The 13,088-nt window shown below is 40.6% G+C and overlaps 1 protein-coding gene across 49 annotated transcripts in view; it reads right to left on the reverse strand.

Moving 5' to 3' along the window:
* MBNL1 (muscleblind like splicing regulator 1) overlaps positions 1 to 13,088 on the reverse strand; it is a 197,511-nt gene that overhangs the window by 83,918 nt on the left and 100,505 nt on the right. Inside the window, exon 1 of one of the 49 annotated variants that reach the window (XM_037909360.2) lies at positions 3,452 to 3,817. The exons of the other annotated variants lie outside the window; for them this stretch is intronic. The gene's annotated coding sequence lies outside the window, so the exon portion shown is untranslated. Of the gene's footprint in view, positions 1 to 3,451; positions 3,818 to 13,088 lie in introns of those variants that run through there. 49 annotated transcript variants of the gene reach the window in all.

Here is a 13,088-nt window from a genome sequence, read left to right on the forward strand (position 1 = left end):
GTTGTGGAAGCCATGGCAGCGCAGCTTGACACCAGCATGTATGGGTGTCACAATGTATATAAGAAAAGCAATCTGTGTATTTTGATTCAAAATATATTTTGATTGTGCAGCTCTGATAAGGACACGTGATTTATTCACCAGTCGTGATAAATTATAAGTCACATTACTTTGAAATATGATCAATTGTGTATGTGAGTTTTCTTAAATTCCACTGGAATAGGAGTTCTGCAGCAATCTACCTCCATGGGTTTTGTTAGTACCGCATAAGAACTGAACTCCCATTTAAAATCTTAATTTGTTTTTAGTTCAATCTTTGCAAAATTATTTTTCTTTCTTCCTGATATAAGGCACATTGCAGAGCAAATAATGCCAGCGCTACAACTATATTCTCTAAAACATGAATAACTGAACACTGCCCATGCAATCATGAAATAAAATCAGATAAAACAGTAGGATGTGTAGGCTTCCCAGTGATAACAAAACCTAATTTTATTCCATATTGTAAAACACAGGAATATTTCAATATATTTAGATATCAGACATGGAATTAACCATTTCCATACAAATGAATGGACAGATATTTCATTTGTTAAGAGCAGACTTGTTTAGTCTGCAAATTTGCTAAGACAGTTTGTCTCACATTTTTGTCACGCTGTTATCTCTGTTACAATAGTTACATAGATTCAGCTATGATTTTTATATTTTGTCATTATTTGTGTGCCATAATCAGGTTACCATACAGTATACTAAAGTGACCACTTAATGACATCTTTCTGTTTGTTTGTTTTTTAATATGCTGTAAATAAAAATATTAAATCTTCTTTATTACAGTTTGGATTCCACTGCTAATGGGACCTTTATAGGTTTTTAAATACAAAAGATTTCGTTCCATATTGGAGAAATATTAGAAGTTTCTTCTGGCATCTTTAAGTTAAGTCAATTATTCAAAATATTCATGGTCCACACTATATTTCAAGACAATCCATTATTTTTCTTCCCTTTCATCTATTTAAAACTAGCAAGGTTGTAGGCATGTTAGCTATATTTTCAGTTCCTCTCATGAAACACAAAGCCAAATCTTTTGGTCCTTCTTAGGCAAAACACCTACTGTAGTCAACAGAAGTTCCTCTTTTGTACAGACTGCAGGTCTGATCCCTTTATCACCTAGTATAACTGCTCAGAGCCTGATACTGCAAAACAAAGAATATCTCCAACTCCCACTGTACTGTCAGTAGCTCACAGAACAGAGAGCCCTTAAGACCATGGAGAAAATTATGAAGAAACACACGTATATTAATGATTCTATGGGAGTTTTGCTGGTGCCAGTACTAGTCTGTTCAGCATCTGTAATGGGACTTTCAGTGACTGGTTTAAAGTAGGCTCAACCTGAGTGGTTATACTGGGTAACACATACATGGAATCTTCACCAGCCAATCAAATGCCTCCTTTCATAACCATTTTAAAAATGCCTGAAATAATATTTACCTATTTGAAAATGTAAATATTTATCTAACCCCTTAGTAGATTTTAATATCAATTCTGGATTTATTTATATCATCTCAGATTTATAGTCCTGGTATTTTAAAATTACATCAATCTTGCAGGGATTTGCATTGAATAATACTGAATTCTTGTTAAAAATTCTGGTTAAAAAAACAAACAACAAAATACATCCAGTCCTGCAGGAGAGGTGGGATTTCAATGTTCCAGGTCTGTACAGTGTAAGAAAATCTAGTTCCCTACTACTTCTAAAATCCAAGTGCAACTTGTCAAGTTGGCTTATTTTGCCAACAGTTATGTGTATAGTTTCACACATGGATAATGACAGCAAATATTGGAAAACTACACAGATTTCCAAATAAATCTCTAGAAAATGGTTCCATGTTATACTTTTTACAGAAAAATAATCCTAAAGCCATACAGTCCTTTGGTAGCAATCTCTACTAATCCATATGATCCTTAACCTAATGTATCTGAGAACTATCATTTTAATAGTAAAAGCAGTGACTGTACTTCAAGGTCGAGTAAAACACATGAAGGATTTACTTCATTTATCATTAAAGCTTTGCACTGTACAGACCAGCAAGAGGCTCTGAACAAAGAAGCACTGTGCAAGGCTAAACCAGCTGCAGGTACTGTGGATTATTTTATCAACAATTCTGTCTACTGTCTACAGTTTCCCTGAGGATGACTCAACCCAGTTAACCATGAAATAGTCAACTGCTTTGAAAATTTGTTACTCAGTCTTTAGTCTTCTTTTAAGGCACCAACAGTTCTGAGAAAATGAGTAAAATTTGTACTAGGCAATTGAACTATCATTTCCGACTGATTGCAATTGTTTAACGGATGTTTTGCACAGAACATTTGCAATGCTGCTAACACTTATGCAACTTTTCTCCGGCTTCAGTACTGCATGAAGAAAAATACAGAAGTTCTACAGTACTGTGCCCAAAACAATCCTTTAAAGGATGGATACTGTGTGGTGTCTCAAAGATGTTTATTTTAAATTGTTTATTAGTACAATGGTGCTAGGTGCTTCATAAACAAATGAAAGAGAGCAGCTCCCTGCTCAGGAGAAGGGAGCATATGGTTACAAAAGCAAGGCCATATATTTCTTCAAGGGAACAAATACCAGTCCTTCCATTGGACTTCAATGGACACTGGCTCAAACTCTAGGTAATGTGCACATCTTGATTATACTATATTCTCTATTTAATGTATCTACCCATATACATAATTTATACTCTTCCAGGAAAGCAGTAGCACAATCATATTTTAGACTCCTCTGAAGTTGTTATACAGTACTTTAAGAAGGGTCTAATTTAGTCAGTATATGTTAGGTATTTCTCTGAAACGCATCACCAGTGCCAAGCTGCTATTGTGCCATAAGGTGTTTCCAAAAAGCGTGCCATGACAGCTTAGGGACTCATTGTTTTGAGTGTACATTTTAAAAATTTGTCTTATAGTGTCATTTATTTTTAAAAAGTTTATATATACATAAATGAGGTACAACAACATTTTAAGCTTGTTTTGGTCTCTTCTACCTGGGACAAAAGTAAGATGGTTGTCATGGAAATCTGAATTGGATAATTAGTATCCTCACCCAAGTATAAATACACTGGAGAATTCTCTATTATAGAACTGCTACAGTTTAAAAATAAAAAATCTTGCTTGTATGATTTTAAAAAATCACTTTGCAATGTACATATGTAAAATTTATAATTCTGGACCCAATTGTGCCATCCTTCCTCATGCTGAGTAGCACTTTACTCTGTGAGTAGTTCCATTCATCACTCTACATAAGTAATAGTATCAGAGTCTGACCATTTATTTATAAAATCTTTCCCTTCCTGGAGGTATTGCTTAGATGCAACACAATTATTATGTAATCCTCATAATAAACAATACTTAAAAGAAATGTTCAGCTCAGAAAAGCAAACAAATGCCATACCTTGGGCCAGATGCTGATCACTCACTCTGGTGCCTTTGTGTCATTCCCTTAATGTGAAGGGGGCTGGGAAGCTCAGTTGCTAACGTTTTGACTACATAACTAGGTACTAGGGTCCAATCGTGATTTTTTAAAAAAAAGAAAGTTAATTTAATGCTTAGTAAAGATGCTGATGCCCTGGAAAAGGCCATTATTTCTTCTCTGAACAGAATGCATATACTTCAAGTTTTCCAATATAGCTACATCCCTGAATGGGGGGAGAAGGCAACCAGCACGAGAAATGAGTTGAGTTTCCAAATCCTCTTACTTCTTGGTGTCTCTGTTGAAACTGAGAACGCCACTATAAATTGGAGCCATTTGTGATCGATGGTTTGGTGATCTGGATACCTGGAGTGAAATTTTCAAAAGTGGTTAAGTGCTTTGAATGAGACTTACACTCCTAAATGGGTCAATAGCAACTAGACTGAGGACACTGATACATTTCGAATAAACCATAAACAGCCATATGAGGGATGCATTTCAGCCACTTCTGTCCTATGCTAGGTATAAATTTCTGACCTAGAGGTCAAAAACTATAACTCATTGTCAGTCCCTGAAACTATCCTTCTCCGTCTACCAGTTTCAGTTCGCTTTTCCAATATTAAAAAAACTGTGTGTCTGTCCAAAACATAAGCTCTCTGGTGCTCAGAACATTCCTATTTGACAGTGGCATAATTCAGTGCTTACTTTATATGCTTCATACCATACTGTTTTATTGGTACTACATATGTCAACGTATCTGCAGAACAGTAGAATTTGCTCATCCCATTTTCCTCACAGCCCCTCAATAAACAAAAAGTTTCCATTTCAAAGATATATATTCTCTCTACCCTATTTAGTTATGGTGTTTTTTCTAGTGTGAATACAAGCAGGACAATACATTTCTTAGAAGACTACTAGTATACTTGAATATGCCGATGCCTCATCTAAGGCTGCTGGTGTCTTAAGACCACTGCCTATTATGCTGACCACCATTGTTTCCTTGTATTCCTCCATTTGTCCATCTGTATCCCTCTGTTATCTTTGTCTTAGATTGTAAGTTCTCTGGGGCAGGGGCCATGTTTTTCTTGTTCTGTGTTTGTACAGCGTCTAGCACAATCAGGTTCTGGTCCTGAGTAGAGCTCCCAGATGCTATGATAATACAAATAAATAGTAATAAAAATAATAAAATAAATAAATAATAATAAAATAAAATAAAATAAAAATAGCAGCGAACAACAACTACTAATTCCCATATCCTGCAGGCTTCTCTAGACCCTGCACTTACACCGATGTCCCATTCATGCTTATTCAGACCCTTGTGTTACTGTGTTGGTACTGGTAGGAAGGGTCGTTTGAGCCAACTAAAGGGACTACAATTACCTCAGTATATAGGGTTAACAGATGTCCTGTTTTTATAGGGACAATCCCATTTTTTGGGACGTTCTCTTATATAGGCGCCTACTGCCCCCCACCCCATGTCCTGTTTTTTCACATTTGTTTTTTCACAGGTCAACCTAACAGTATGGGACCTAATCCTGCAGACTCTTATCCTGAGCCAGAGCACGTTGAAATCAATGGGAATATTTCTTCCACTGAGTTCAGAGGGTCCCAGAACACTTATAGGTTTGATGGCACTATTTGCATGAGTAAGGACTACTCACATGTGTAAAGGATTTGGCTCTAAAAGAATGCAAGAGCAACACAACTGTATTTTCAGCACAGCTCCTTCCAGTGGCTTGACCCTTCCAATCTATGAACAATGATTAAAATATATTTTGACATGGCTTAAGTGTTTGACCGATATCTTTAAGATACCTATAAATATATCAGAGGGATAAATACCGGAGAGGGAGAGGAATTATTTAAGCTCAGTACCAATGTGGACCCCAGAACAAATGGATATAAACTGGTCATTGGGAAGTTCAGACTTGAAATTAGACGAAGGTTTCTAACCATCAGAGGACTGAAGTTTTGGAATAGCCTTCCAAGGGAAGCAGTGGGGGCAAAAGACCTATCTGGCTTTAAGATTAAACTCGATAAGTTTATGGAGGAGATGGTATGATGGGATAACATGATTTTGGTAATTAATTCATCTTTAAATATTCATGGTAAATAGGCCCAATGGCCTGTGATGGGATGTTAGATGGGGTGGATCTGAGTTACTACAGAAAATTCTTTCCTGGGTATCTGGCTGGTGAATCTTGCCCATCTGCTCAGGGTTTAGCTGATCGCCATACTTGGGGTCGGGAAGGAATTTTCCTCCAGGGCAGATTGGAAGAGGCCCTGGAGGTTTTTCGCCTTCCTCTGTAACATGGGGCACGGGTCACTTGCTGGAGGATTCTCTGCTCCTTGAAGTCTTTAAACCACGATTTGAGGACTTCAATAGCTCAGACATAGGTGAGAGGTTTATCGCAGGAGTGGCTGGGTGAGATTCTGTGGCCTGTGTTGTACAGGATGTCGGACTAGATGATCATAATGGTCCCTTCTGACCTTAGTATCTATGAATCTATGTTTATATAGGGCTCGAGCTGTAATTTTTACAACAAAGTCTGGTGAAAAGGAAATAATTACTCACCCCATTTATAGTTAATTCTTTATTTAAAAGGGGGAAAACATTTTCCCCTACCTTAAGGTGCATACAATATCTTGCTTGATTTTATGGCAATGATATGTCATTACATTGAAAATTACAGTATCAGAACACAAATAAATGTTAAGGTAATTACAGTTGCAAAATGCACTGTTCCTTTTTAATAGAAATCATTTGATAAATAGATTATAATGTCCTGGGTTAACTCCAAAAACAGAATGAATCCCTTTTAAAATATCTAACATACTTTTTCGATAATTTGATATTTTAATTATACATAAAATGAATTTCCCTCTTTAAGCGTTGTAGCTCACTATCTGTATGTTGTTCCAACAATTTTATATCTATGATGCTATAACTAAGCTCACAGCTGTGCTTGCCTACATGTCTGCATAGTTCTATGAAATGACTTTTTATAAGAATAATAATTTGAAGGCAGTTCTTAAGATAATTCCATGTAATTGTCCATATTTTGATTTCCCAGTGCTTGAAAATATTTATACTATATTCTTATTATAGCATACATTCATTTTAGATGTATCCGTATGGCAACTGAAGTGTCTACAGCTCTGATCCTACTATCATGGAAGTCAGTGAAAGCAGGATGTAGCCACTCGTGGTAATTGGCTATGAATAGAGGGCCAGATGAGATCCTCAGCTGTGCAAGCTTACACGGAGCAGCTGAGGAATGGGAAAATGTGGCTCTAAGTCTCAGGGCTCCTCTCAGTTATTTTGGCTGTATGCTCTGGCCCTTTACAATCCTACTCTTTGCCCACCTGAGTCACTGGAAAGGAGTGGGTAGCTTTAGCAGGGGCCGAGGATCTGTCCCATTGTATGCAATCAAAAGGAGGTATCAGCAAGGACTCGTCTGTCCTTGAAAATGTCCTTGAGTGATCAAGTCAGAGCAATTAAAAACTTAATTATGAAAACATCTTTGTATTCGGAAAAGTGGAATGCTTCTCTTTGTCATTTTAGTCAAGATACTTTGTGGACTGTAACAAAATTCAGCTATTTTTACTAATTATTGATGGTTGTTTGATTGTGACTAATGTACTGTATCTGAACTTTAGGTTCTTTCCTGAATTCCTATCGACAAGTGTTTGCAATTAAAACAGTGAGGCTGATTATTATTTTTCTTTTAGCTCTCAAATATTTTATTTGCTGTAAAGTTAAACATAATTAACCACTGCACTTCCCTTTTCTACAGCCTCCCTCAGGAATGTGCACTGTGCTGCTCCCTGCTTTCTCACACATACACATGAACAGGAAATTCATCAACATCCACTGTCGCAGTTCTACTGACCTCCGAACCGTTTCCAGCTCAAAACTGTCCTTCAGACCCATTTTGTGCTCATTGAAGTCAATGGGAATTATGCTATTCTCTTCAAAAGGAGTAGGAATCATAGAAGATTAGGGTTGGAAGAGACCTCAGGAGGTCATCTTGTCCAACCCCCTGCTCAAACCAGGACCAAGCCCAACTAAATGATCCCAGCCAGGGCTTTGTCAAGCTGGGCCTTTAAAAATCTCTAAGGATGGAGATTCCACCACCTCCCTGCATAACCCATTCCAGTGCTTCACCACCCTCCTAATGAAATACTTTTTCCTAATATCCAACCTACATCTCCCACACTGCAACTTGAGATCATTGCTCCTTGTTCTGTCATCTGCCACCACTGAGAACAGCCTAACTCCATCCTCTTTGGAACCCCCCTTCAGGTAGTTGAAGGCTGCTACCAATCCCCCCTCATTCTTCTCTTCTGCAGACTAAATAAGCCCAGTTCCCTCAGCCTCTCCTCATAAGTCATGTGCCCCAGCCCCCTAATAATTTTCGTTGCCCTCCGCTGGACTCTCTCCAATTTTTCCACATCCTTTCTGTAGTGGGGGGACCAAAACTGGACACAGTACTCCAGATGTGGCCTCAAGAGTGCCGAATAGAGAGGAATACTCACTTCTCTCGATCTGCAGGCAATGCTCCCACTAATACAGCCCAATATGCCATTGGCCTTCTTGGCAACAAGGGCACACTGTTGTCTCATATCCAGCGTCTCGTTCACTGTAATCCCCAGGTCCTTTTCTGCAGAACTGCCGCTTAGCCAGTTGGTCCCCAGCCCGTAGCAGTGCATGGGATTCTTCTGTCCTAAGTGCAGGACTCTGCACTTGTCCTTGTTGAACCTTATCAGATTTCTTTTAGCCCAATCCTCCAATTTCTCTAGGTCACTCTTGACCCTATCCCTACACTCCAGCATATCTACCTCTCCCCCCATCTTAGTGTCATCCGCAAACTTGCTGAGGGTGCAATCTATCCCATCATCGAGATCATTAATTAAGATGTTCAACAAAACTGGCCCCAGGACAGACCCAGGGGCACTCCACTTGATAGTGGCTGCCAACTAGACATCGAGCCGTTGATCACTACCCATTGAGCCTGACGATCTAGCCAGCCTTCTATCCACCTTACCATACAATCCATACTTTTTTAACTTGTTGGCAAGAGTATTGTGGGAGACCTATCAAAAGCTTTGCCGAAGTCAAGATACATCACATCCACCGCTTTCCCCATAGCCACAGAGCCAGTTATCTCATCATAGAAGGCAGTCAGGTTGGTCAGGCATGACTTGCCCTTGGTGAATACATGTTGACTGTTCCTGATCACCCTCCTCTCCTCCAAGTGCTTCAAAATGGATTCCTTGAGAACCTGTTCCATTATTTTTCAGGGACTGAGGTGAGGCTGACCAGCCCTGCAGTTCCCCAGATTCTCCTTCTTCCCTTTTTTAAAAGATGGGCACTCTATTTGTCTTTTTTCCAATTGTCTGGGACCTCCCCCGATGGCCACGAGTTTTCAAAGATAATGGCCAATGGCTCTGCAATCACATTCGCCAACTCCCTCAGCACCCTCAGATGCATTAGATCCAGACCCATGGACTTGTACATGTCCAGCTTTTCTAAATAGTACTTAACCTGTTCTTTCACCACTGAGGGCTGCTTACCTCCTCCCCATATTGTGCTGCCCAGTGCAGCAGTCTGGGAGCTGACCTTGTCTGTGAAGACCAAGGCAAAAAAAGCATTGACTATTTCAGCTTTTTCCACATCATCTGTCACTAGGTTGCCTCCCCCATTCAGTAAGGATCCCACACTTTCCCTGACCTTGTTGCTAACATACCTGTAGAAACCCTTCTTGTTATCCTTCACATCCCTTGCTAGCTGCAACTCCAATTGTGCTTTGGCCTTCCTGATTACACCCCTGCATGTTTGAGCAATATTTTTATACTCCTCCCTAGTCAACTGTCCAAGTTTCCACTTCTTGTAAGCTTCAGCAAAGATTTCCCTGTTAAGCCAAGCCGGTCACCTGCCATATTTGCTATTCTTTCTGCACGTTGGGTTAGTTTGTTCCTGCGCCCTCAGTAAGGTTTCTTTAAAATACAGTCAAGTCTGGGAGAAAGCCTGTAACTTTTTAAATCTCCCAGAGACTCAGTTCCACCCTACCCAACAGACCGCGCTTCTCTCTACCTCTCATACTGCTGATCTAGGGTGAAATTCTGTGCTTTGCCTCTAAGTCACAACACAGAATATGAAGCTACAATGTGGGACAGGGACAGACTATGGTGGCTTTACGCCACCTTTGCACCCACCTGACTCCAGGCGGCTCTCAGGACTGGAATGGCCCCCAGTATAGTTTAGAGTCCTGGGAGCCTGTCTTGATGTAATAGTCTCTTTCTATGCCTAAGCACACATTCTACACCTGAGCTAGGAGGTCAGCCTGAAGCTGTAATACCCAGTACCTGTGCTAGATTCTCTTGGCTGGATCTGTGGCTTGTAGATCTTCTTTACACTACTCCAGCCCTTTTACCCAGCATAAGTAACTCCAGAGCAGGAGTTCAGATCTTTGCAAAAAGAGCTGATACACTTCCCATTAAAGTCAGTGGAAAGACTCGTTTTGACTTCAACAGGATCATGTCTCTAATACTGGGCTCCTCATTGTCTCTCCATCTCAATCCTTTCCCGCCAAAATACATACTAGCTTGCCATTGCTTGGCATGAGAGCTTTCCCCTTCCTGTTGTCTGGAACAGACTTCCTCTATCTCTCTTCCTCTATAACTCTGCATCTCCTTTCAAATCCCTGCGGGAAATCCCATTTTTCTTTGCCTGTAACTCTTAATTTCTTTTTCTCCCACTCCTTTTTTTTAAAACAAAACAAAACAAAAATTTAACTCATTTGTTGTATTATTTAATTACACAAAGCATTTTGGAAAGAAACGCTGAGTGAGGAAAGAGCTCAGACTAGAGCCCTCAGTGAAACTTTCCACAGTCCAGTCAAAGAAACAGAGCAAAACAAAACAAAAATCTTTCAGCAATTATAAGACAAATTATTTAATATTCATTATTTCACTCATAGAAAGAGTTAAAGGTGTATTTTTAGTTTCTGTGCCTACAGTAATGGTGCTAGTTAATGCATGTAGAATTAATGTAGTGTGACAGGGTCGGACTAGATGGCTATAGGAGAGTAATAGAAGGCAGATATATTAGCCCCAGGCTAAGTAGGTCCCTTTTCCCTGGGTAAGGTAACAGGGAAGGTTTTTTTTTATTAAAAGGTTAGCTACTTTAATGATATTTACTATGCTGGGTACAGAGTCAGTGAGGAATAAATGAAATTCAAGGATTGTGGGCAAATTACAGAATTGTGTGAATACATTCATTGGAGATACAATTTACAAACAAGTCAATAGAATAAATAATTACTAATTTATACACACAATTGGAAACCTTAATGTTACACTTGATTTCTCTTACATAACATTCAGTTCTTGCTGAAGAACGGTTGCTTTCTGGTTGAACATTAAAATCCCAGCACTGTGCGCTAAATAAACAAGAAAAATGGCTTCATACCCCGGAATGCAAAGGATTTCTCAACCTTTTCTTTCCTCCAGAGCCAATTCAGATTTTTTGTCTCTCTCTCTCTGGGTGTGTGTGTGTGTGTCTGGATATGTGTGTGTATATATAATATTTCCCCACTATGGTGAAGTTTTCAATACCTACTTCTCTATATTGAATATTTTTCTTTTAAGAGAACAAAACTTCTGAGAGAGAATCAGCCAAAAGAAGTGTGACAGGGTCGGGTCAGATGGCTATAGGAGAGTAATAGAAGGCAGATATCTTAGCCCCAGGCTAAGTAGGTCCCTTTTCCCTGGGTAAGGTAACAGGGAAGGTTCCAGAACAATCAGGAACCTTCTGGAGACAATTAAGACAGGCTGATTAGAACACTTGCAGCCAATCAAGAAGCTGCTAGAATCAATTAAGGCAGGCTAATCAGGGCACCTGCATTTTAAAAAGGAGCTCACTTCAGTTTGTGCTGTGCGTGTGCGGAGCTGGAAGCAAGAAGCACTAGGAGCTGAGAGTGAGAACGCCAACTATTGGAGGACTGAGGTGTACAAGCATTATCAGACACCAGGAGGAAGGTCCTATGGTGAGGATAAAGAAGGTGTTGGGAGGAGGCCATGGGGAAGTAGCCCAGGGAGTTGTAGCTGTCGCTCTGCTGTTCCAGGAGGCACTCGAGACAGCTGCATTCCACAGGGCCCTGGGCTGGAACCCAGAGTAGAGGGCGGGCCTAGGTTCCCCCAAATCCTCCCAACTCCTGGTCAGACACAGGAGGAGTCGACCTGGACTGTGGGTTCAGAAAAACGGCCAAGCTGAGGGCTGCCGTGAAGCTCCAAGGCAAGCAAATCCGCCAATAAGCACAAGACCCACCAAGGTAGAGCAGGAACTTTGTCACAGTAGCAAAGGAAACTGAGCAGAAAACATAACATTTCTCAGGGACAAAATAACAGTTGGATCTAAACTGCATTATGATTCTTGCTACAGCTGCCGAAATGTGTGCTTTCTTCTCTAGGTATTGAAAAGCTTAGAGAATTGTATACCAAGGGTTCAATTAAGAAAACGATAACATACTGCTACATAATTCAAATAAGGGAAGATGTGTTAAGTATTGCAGAAAACAGGTTACTTATGCAGATGTCTTTGGCATGTAAGTGACTTTTATAAAAAAAACAACCAGAAATTTACAAAGGGAGGCACATGAGAAAGGGTTCCCGATCAACTAACAGGGCATGCCATTTAAGAACAGAAAACCTTTCAGGGTTGGCCCCTAAGCAATTTGGTTTGTTACATGATGTACATTTATATTTTATAATAACCTCACTGAAGGCTTGATCCTTCTCCCATTCAAGTCAATGAGAAAACTCCCACTGCCTTGAATGGGAGCAGGATCAAGCCCTGAGTAAAATGAGAGTAGAGCTTGAAATCTTATGCTTTACTATATGTGGTAAGATGCAAATTAGAAACTATTTTTTCAAAATTGCACAGTACATTTTTGCATGTGGAATTAACAGCTTTGTTAAAAAAAAACTTTATGACAAATTGTTCTCCATTTTCACCCAATACATGGAGTGCTATTTAAATCTAAAGCTCAGTTATTTTTCTTTTTTTAATTTGGGCCTTTAGTTAGCAGAAATTGATTTAAAGCACAGCTGTCTACATTGCCAGTCACAAGCCAATACAACAGAACTGAAACCAGGCCCGCCGACAGGGAGGGGCAAAGGGGGCAATTGCCCATGGGCCTGGGCGATTTAAAAGGGCCTGGGACCCCCAGCCACCACCACTGCTGCGGTAGCAGCATAAGCCCCTCCTCCCCACACAGAGCCTCCTGCCAGCGGCAGTCACCACTGATCAGCTCATCCCCTTCCCCCCACTGCCTCCCGCCCGCCGCCGTCAGCTGTTTGGCGGTGTGCCAGAGGCACTGGGAGGAGCAGCGGGAGGGGTGGGGAGGGTGGAAAGAGGTGGGGCAGGCCTGTGCGACGCATGCCCCAGATGCCAGGAGTGGAAGTGGTGGGACCAGCCCCTTGCAGCCACTGAGGCACTGCTTTGCAGCCCTGTGCAGCAGCTGCCTGAGAGAGCTTGGCTGGGGAGGTGATTTCCACTCCCTGCCCGGGCTTAGGTGCCAGGGTCCCTGGCAACCGAGCCGGGCGGGGAGCAGAA

This window comes from Chelonia mydas, chromosome 9, assembly GCF_015237465.2.
Source record: "Chelonia mydas isolate rCheMyd1 chromosome 9, rCheMyd1.pri.v2, whole genome shotgun sequence".
NCBI classification, from domain to species: Eukaryota; Metazoa; Chordata; order Testudines; family Cheloniidae; genus Chelonia; species Chelonia mydas.